General features: G+C 35.2%; 1 non-coding gene across 1 annotated transcript; it reads right to left on the bottom strand.

Moving 5' to 3' along the window:
* Positions 1–1,277: 1,277 nt before the first annotated feature.
* LOC127124250 (small nucleolar RNA R71) lies at positions 1,278–1,384 on the bottom strand. The gene has a single exon (XR_007803868.1). It is a non-coding gene; the product is annotated as a small nucleolar RNA R71 (small nucleolar RNA).
* Positions 1,385–8,681: the final 7,297 nt, after the last annotated feature.

Here is an 8,681-nt window from a genome sequence, read left to right on the forward strand (position 1 = left end):
TCCGTACAATTGTTCGTAGAAACACTTAAGGGCTATTTTGACTTTCAACTTAAGTTTTCCCGCACTTAATTTCCGTTGGGTAAGATCGAAAGCCGTCCAACATCCTTTTAAACTTAGTTGTTTTTAACTATTTCAAATACAGCGAAAGCGCTTTGTTTAGTTCATTAGGAATTTTTAACTTAAGAAGAAAAGTGATTTTAAAACTATTTTCGGACGTGTTTATAAGTTTAGAGTCTGGTTCGTGAGAACCTCTTTTGGTTAAGAAATCCAGGTTAAAATACTTTTCGACTTAGTCAAGATACTATATTTCTTAAAAATAGGTTTACTACTCTAACGCAATGCACACCTTTTTATAAGTGACAATAAGAGGGTTTGATTAGGGAGTACAACTCGGTTCTGAATATGTGAAAGCGACAGTTGTCGTTAAATTGGTTCTTTTCAAAGCAGGAAACACTGCCCATAAGTAGTTCTATTAGCAAAAATTTGGATTATTAATTGATTATGTGAATTATATTCGAGCCTGTCTTTATTAATTGAACTTTACTCAACACTTTACTTTTCATTGCACACTTTAAAAATCCCTATTTTGATTACCTTAGATAAACACCATAACAATAGATAACGATAGATTGACACTTGGTCTCTGTTGATTCGACAATCTTTTATATTACTCTGACGCGTTCGTATACTTGCGAAAAGCACGCATCAAGTTTTTGGCGCCGTTGCCGGGGACCAATTTCGTCAAATTTCGTACCCTGTTGTTATATCATTTAGACTTAGGTTATTACCCGCCGGTCAATACGAAGAACTCGCTGCACCGAAAGTTTAGTATACCCTCTGGCGGAACCTGAACATTACGCTCGCGCACGTTTATTCTTCCATAGAATTAGGAGAGCTATGGCCGAAGATCAAAACCAAAGACCTCTTAAAGATTTCGCCCATCCAACGAAGAACTTAGTTCTAGTATAGTAAACCCAACCATACCAGCTAATAATTTTGAACTTAAACCGTCCCTGTTGCAACTAGTGCAACAAAGACAATTCGCAGGTCTCGCTACCGAGAACCCAAACCAACATTTAAAAATATTTCTCCAATTAGCAGACACTTTTAAAACAAATGGAGCTTCTCCTGAGGCAATCCATTTAAGATTATTCCCTTTTTCCCTCAGAGATAAAGCCCTATCTTGGTTAGATTCCCTTCCACCCAATTCCATTACGACTTGGGATAACCTTAGAAAAGTATTCCTTACTAGATATTTTTCCCCAAGTAAGACCGCCGTTCTTCGAAACCATATAACCATATTTACCCAGAACCAAGGAGAATCGTTGTTCGAAGCTTGGGAGAGATATAAAGAACTGCTAAGAGCATGCCCACATCATGGTTTAGAAAATTGGTTAAGCATTTAAACCTTCTATAATGGACTTCACTATAACACTAAGATGACCATCGACACTGCCGCCGGTGGCGCACTGATGAACAAACCTTATCCTGAAGCTAGTGCCCTCATCGCGGATAAGGCTCAAAACCATCAATCATGGGGAGTGGAACGAGCGACAGTTGAGAAGAAGGAAGTCCAAGGAGGAGTACATGAATTAAGCTCTATAGACATGATGCAAGCTAAAATGGACGCATTAGCCCTCAAAGTCGAGCATATGTGCATAAACCCGAATACTGCAGCCGCAGTTTCGTCGGATTGTGAGATATGTGGAACCAAAGGACACCAATCTGCAGAATGCAGTCTATTAAATGAAACCCACTATGAGCAAGTGAACTACACCCAAGGGAACCCATATTCGAATACCTATAACCCTGGATGGAGGAATCACCCGAACTTCTCCTATAAGAACAATAACCCTATCCAAAATAATGCACCTCCGAGACAATCAGGTTACCAAGCCCCGAGACCAAATCAACCTATGTAACCTGTACCACCAAAGCCGAGCCTTGAGAAAATTATGGAAAATTTTATCACTGCTCAAACCTAACAAAACAAAGAGTTCATGAACCAAAACATTCACGTTAACGAACTGATTACCCAGTTAGGAACCAAGGTTGACCAAATAGTTACTCACACCAAGATGCTTGAAACCCAGATCTCTCAGGTAGCTTTAAACCAAGCCCCCCCCCCCAGACCACACCTGGAGGACAGTTCCATGGACAACCTCAACAGAATCCGAGAGGGCAAGCCAATGCCATTACCCTACGAAGTAGGAACGCTTATGATGAGCCACCAAACCCAAGATTGAGTGAACCCAAAACTTCTAAGGAATGTACCGAACCCATGGACGGAGTAAAGGAACCAGAGGAATCTGAAAACCAGGGAAGTCAAGAAAAAGGAGAAGAACCTAAAGATAAAACCTATATACCACCCCCGTCGTATAAACCACCTATACCATATCCACAAAGACTCAAACAAACCCAGATCAATAACCAGTATCAGAAATTTATTAAGGTTATAGAAAAACTTCAAGTAGAAATCCCTTTCACAGAAGCCATCACCCAAATACCTTCTTATGCAAAGTTTCTCAAAGACATCCTTACCAATAAACGTAGACTAGACGATCCTAAGCCCTTGGAATGCAATTCTATTTCCGAGAATAAATTAGCCAAAAAATATAAAGATCCTGGAAATTTCTCCATTCCTTGTCTTTTGGGAAGTCATGTCATCGAAAAAGCTTTTCTAAACTTAGGAGCTAGTGTGAGCTTAATGCCTTTAGCAGTTTGTGAGAGGTTAAACTTAGGAGAATTACAGCCTACTAAGATGTCACTTGAGTTAGCCGATAGATCTGTTAAGTATCCGATAGGCATTTTAGAAGATGTCCCTGTTAGGATAGGTCAGTTATTTATCCCTACTGATTTTGTTGTCATGGACATCAAAGAGGACAATGATATACCAATCCTTCTAGGTAGACCATTCTTATCAACTGCAGGAGCCATAATAGATGTCAAGAGAGGAAAGTTGACCTTTGAGGTAGGTGACGAGAAAATAGAATTTATACTTTCGAAATTTCTTATGGCACCTGTGATGGGAGACGCATGTTATGCCTTAGATATCATTGATGAGTGCATTAGGGAATTAGAACAAGAAGAAATCATAAAAACAATTAAGTTGCCATCAACTCTCATATTGGAAGATGATGACTTTAGGAAACCCTACATCGATGATAACCTTTACGAATGTTTATCCCTTACCCCAGATCCTATGCCATGCCCTAAGAAACCAACCTTAGAACTTAAGGAACTGCCTAAGAACCTGAGATATGAGTTCCTCGATGAAGAGATGAACCGTCTGTAACACGGTGGGAGAACTGACTTTAGTTAAATGTTGCGGATAGCAAGAGTCGCCACCGACTTTTATTTTATCCAAAAGGAAAGGACATAAAAGAACAGGAAAGACCTTAAAAAGATTTTGAGTTCGGGGGGTAGGTTATACAAAGGGAAGGTATTAGCACCCTTTATATCCATGGTTATCCATGGGCTCTTAGTTACTTAGCTCACTTTGTTTGTTTGCAAGAGTGTAGTGTGTGATTAGAAAAATTTCTTTAAGTACTTTGTAATGACCCTCGTATGGGTGTATACAAAGCCTAGTTTAGAAATTGTGAGGTGTAAAAGTAATTTCGAAAAGTGTGAGCAAGTAACTATGAGATACCTACCCTAGATTAAGTCTTTCGTGTTCTCGTATATTCTTTCAATGGTAAGACTGTCCCTATTATTAAGGAATAGGTAGTCATTACCTTGGATGTGTTTAAGGGACGGGCGTAGGGTCATCGTATGGTCAATGAAGGCAACATAAGGGGTGTCTTTAGCAACTCGTAGGGACTATCATCATATTTACCGAAGGGACAAGATCATTATATCGTAGGCAACCTCGTAGGGACTTGATCTTTTAAGTTTATAGGGACTTGATGATTTTTTCTGTTTGAAGGGACTTTGCTTAAGACACCCCTATTTTCGAGGGACTTGACCATTTAAAGAAGGCAACCAAGAGGAATACCCTAGGAAGTACAGATGGCGATCAAAGATCGACTTACGTGTGTGAGTGTTATTTTTCAGATATTTGTTTTGAATTTAATTTTCTAAGTTCAATTATTTACAGTTAGTTTTTTGCACTCCCTAAATTACTAACCACGCAATAAATATTTACAAAAATAAAAGCAAGAAAAATAAATTCCTAAATTATTACATGGCTATGGGACAGATACATAATAATCAGGCGAGAAAGAATAAATTTACAACCTATACATTTGTTCCTAATATTATAAATAAAACAAAATTAAAATAAGGAAAATAATGAAGCAAAAATAGAATAGATAAAAGCAAATAATAATAAAATAATAAATAAACAATGGTAATAAAGCAATAATAAAATAACAATAATAATAAAGTGATAATAAAAAGGTTAGAATTTTAAAAGAAATTATTTTAGGTTAAACAAGTTAGATTTTTTTAGAAGTTATTAGAAAAATATGAGTTTAAAATAAATTAGTAATAATAAAAGAATTTAAAATACATTAATGTACAAATTATAAAATAAAAGAGTTATATGAAAAATATTAATTTAGTTATTTACAAAATAAATAAAGATTATAGAAAATATCAAATTATTAGATTAATAGGTTTATTATTATTATTCAATTAGAAAAATGGTCAATTAGATTTTATTTACAAAATATATAAGGATTTATTATTATAAGTAAGTAATAAAAAAAAGTTATTAAAATAGTTAGTATTTATTATTTATTTACAAAAAATATAAAGGTTATAGAAAAATATTAAATAATTAATTTAGTAGGTTTTCACGCCCTACATTACTAAACCACGCAGTTAATATAAGATCAATGGCAGGAATTTAAATGGCAGAAAAATAAATGGCAGAAAAATAAAATGGCAAAAAATAAATGGCAGAAAATAAAACCCTAATTATTACAACGCTTTGGTGCAGTTACATAATAAAGATGGCGAAAAGTAAAACTGAAAATATTACAAGTTAAAACTTAAAATATTACAAGGGCGAAGCAGTTACAGTGTATGAATAACATAAATATGAGCGAAAATAGGAAATAATAATAAGGTTTGTTAAGGTTTAAGAAAAGGTTTATGGTTTAGAGGAAACAACACGGTTAAAGTTTTAGGTTTGAAATTTAGAGTTTGTGCCGAAATTGTCAGGGTTTAGGAAAAATCAGGGTAGTTAGTTATGAAAAAAAAATGTGCAGATCTAAATATATGTATTTAAAAAAAATGAATTAAAAAAAAAACAACGGCGTTGCTAGCGCAAAATTGCGATCATCGCAACTGGATCGGATAACACAAATGTCAAGCCTCATACACGTATATGTGAAAACGGCGTATTGACACGATCCGATCCGAAAACATAATCAAATTATAACATAAAATAGAAATATATATATATTTAACACACTAGTTACATATTATAAATTATATATTATATGATCCATATGCATTTTTATTAACAACAAAATTATTATTATATTATATTATATATTATGAGACATGTAAAACTTATATAAAAACAAACACATCAAATACATAATACAATGAACCAAATTATTATACATGTTATACTTATGTGCATAAAAAAGCAAAACGGCGATATCCTGATATATTTAACCAAACCGCATGTATCTGGAATACATAACACAGTCACACATATGAACATGTATTTGAAACACAGTAACAAATATATCAACAAGATAGATAAAGTATATATCATATATAAACTATTACCAAATTGTGTGTACGATAGTATAGATCAGCCACTCTCAGTTTCTCTTTTTTGTTCTGTCTTTTTGCCTCTCTCTCTATCAGTCATGCTAGTATATATATATATAGGAACAAATTAGGTTAATGATAATGGGCCTAAGTTTATTTTGAAACCCAATATTAAATTAAAAACTAAATAAAGTTAAATAATTAAAATAGTTAAAATTAAAATAAAAACTAATTAACCTGTTTATTTATTCTAGACCCAATATAAAAATAAATAGACTCAAAAAAAAAAAAGTCGGGCACCAAAATGCTCGAAAAAATAAAATGAACACGTCAAAATAATCAACGCGAAATAAATGACTCGGAAAAATACAGCGTTTGGTCGGATTTTGAGATAAAAATTATGACCGTTTAAACTGCTCAGACTGATCAACATATGACCAAAAATAGTCGTAAAAATATTTTTAGCATGTCAAATTAAACCACGTGAACCGCAGATTAATGTTACCGACATTTGCAAACTTAAACTTGACATTTTTTCGTTGACTAATTTTAGGCACAGTTAAAAAGTTAATTTGACCAGCCTGTTTGTAAATTCCGAGAAATTATTCCGGCTAATATTAAGACAGAAAAAAATGTTATGCTATGAAGATGATGCAAATGAATGTGAAACAAAAAATTGGTTAGAGTTAAAAATAGAGGGAAAATTTTGGGGTGCAACAGCTGCCCCTGTTCAATTTTCTGAAACCTGAGAAGTTAGATTGGCCTGTGTGCCATTCGTGACTTGGAAGGTTGAAGGGGATTGAACACAAAAGCCCAAAAATTTGCACTCGCCAGTGCGTAAAGTAACACTGATGACTGGTTGTATATGCTTAAGTGGGCTTGAAGATGCCACTTGGAAGAACTGAAGATGGGCTTATAGATGCCATCCATAATATCAGGAGGTGATAATATCTTGATGTTGATACTGGATATCAGTACTAGGTCTTCGTATAGGCCGTCTCTGAATCGTATCTAAGAACATACTTTTAATTTAAGTGTCAGAACCAAATCTTCGTGGCGATTTCTTTCTGAATTAAGTATCAGCACTAGACCTTCGTATAGATCGTCTCTGAACTGTTTTGAATTGTTGAATAGACCAGTAGAAATAAATCTTCGTGATGATTATCTCTTCTGGAAATATCCTGGATTAGGGAATAGATCTTCGTATAGACCGTTTGCCTAATATCCAAGAACAAAAGAGTGTCAGGATGAAATCTCCTGAAAATATCCTGGACTAGGGAATAGATCTTCATATAGACCGTTTGCCTACTATCCAAGAACAAAAGAGTATCAGGATTAACTCTCCTGAAAACATCCTGGACTAGGGAATAGATCTTCGTATAGACCGTTTGCCTACTATCCAAGGACACCTTGAGTAATGATTAAGTATCAGCACTAGATCTTCGTATAGATCGTTTTTGACCTGTTGTGAATTGTTGATAGTATTTTATCTGTATATAACCATCCTGCAAGGAAAAGGTTAGTTTATGCAATATGTATGCATGCATGGCATGGTGCATCTAAGTAAATGTATTATGCACTTATGGATATGCCATGGTATGATGTAAATGATGTATGTATGAATCATGCGGCCTGAAGCGTCCGGATATCTTTGTATAACAACTGCTGGCTAGGGAAAATAAATCCCGATTCGTTGCTGAAGAATATGAGGAACTCGTTCCCGTCTTGTTTGATAGTATAGTATTTGTCACTTCCCGTATTCGTTCGTCGTACTTCTATTGAAGGAATAAGTTCCTGAGTATCCCGACTGAGGATAAAAGAGATGGACATAAATTCAAGGGGAGACGTAATTCGAAGCATCTATAAAGATAGATTTGCTCTACTGGGGATTTGTAGTGGGGATGAACCGGCGAAGCTTCGTTGAACTACTACCCTCGTTCGTCCTTAGTAAATACTATTACTGCATTTTATGCATTTCTGGTAAACATCAATCGTATTCAAAAGCATACATACATTCAAACACAACCAATGGACGTTTTCGCTTATGTAAAATAGAGTAAAAGTAAATTTGGATTCAAAGATGAAATTTTATTTATATCACAAAGTGACCTATACATAGGCAAGTTTGTACAAGGAGACAGAAATCCTAGTAAGAGGAATCCGTCGTAAATTTTTTATGAAACAAAGAAAACAGCTATGTGAAAAATGATCCTATTGAGTTTCAATTCTACTATTGCCATTATCTTCAAATATCTCATCTTCTGCTGTTGAGACAGAAACGATTGGATTGATCTTTATCTGTTTGAACTTGATTTAGGTAGCACCATCAGTTGAAGTTACATGAGTGATCCAAACGAGACATAGTCATACGCTTTAATCCCTAACTTTTGCCTGGATTGCCCTTTCAGGTTTTCAATCCACCGGGATACCCTTTTTTGCCCAAGCCGCCTTTTCAGGTTTTCGACTTGCCGGGTACACATTTTTTTTATATATATCCCTAATTTTTGCCCGAACCCTTTTGGTTTGTCGGGATGCCCTTATTTTTGCCTAGGCCAGTCAACCTAGCGGGTCTCTTTTTATGCGTAGTATTTTTTAACTATGTCTGCGTTTACAGGCTGTGGAAAGTCTTCACCATCCATAGTAGTAAGCATCATGGCACCTCCTGAGAATACTCTTTTGACCATAAATGGTCCTTCATATGTAGGAGTCCACTTGCCCCTAAGATCACCCTGTGGTAGTATGATACACTTGATTACCAGGTCACCAGCCTGATATACCTTTGGCTTAACCTTCTTATTGAAAGCTTTGATCATCCGTTTCTGGTACATCTGACCATGACAAACAGCTGCCAACCTCTTCTCATCAATCAAATTTATCTGGTCGAGTCGAGTCTGAATCCACTCATCTTCATCCAAGCCTACATCCTTCATGATTCTTAAGGAAGGGATCTG

Source organism: Lathyrus oleraceus, chromosome 2, assembly GCF_024323335.1.
Source record: "Lathyrus oleraceus cultivar Zhongwan6 chromosome 2, CAAS_Psat_ZW6_1.0, whole genome shotgun sequence".
NCBI lineage: Eukaryota > Viridiplantae > Streptophyta > Magnoliopsida > Fabales > Fabaceae > Lathyrus > Lathyrus oleraceus.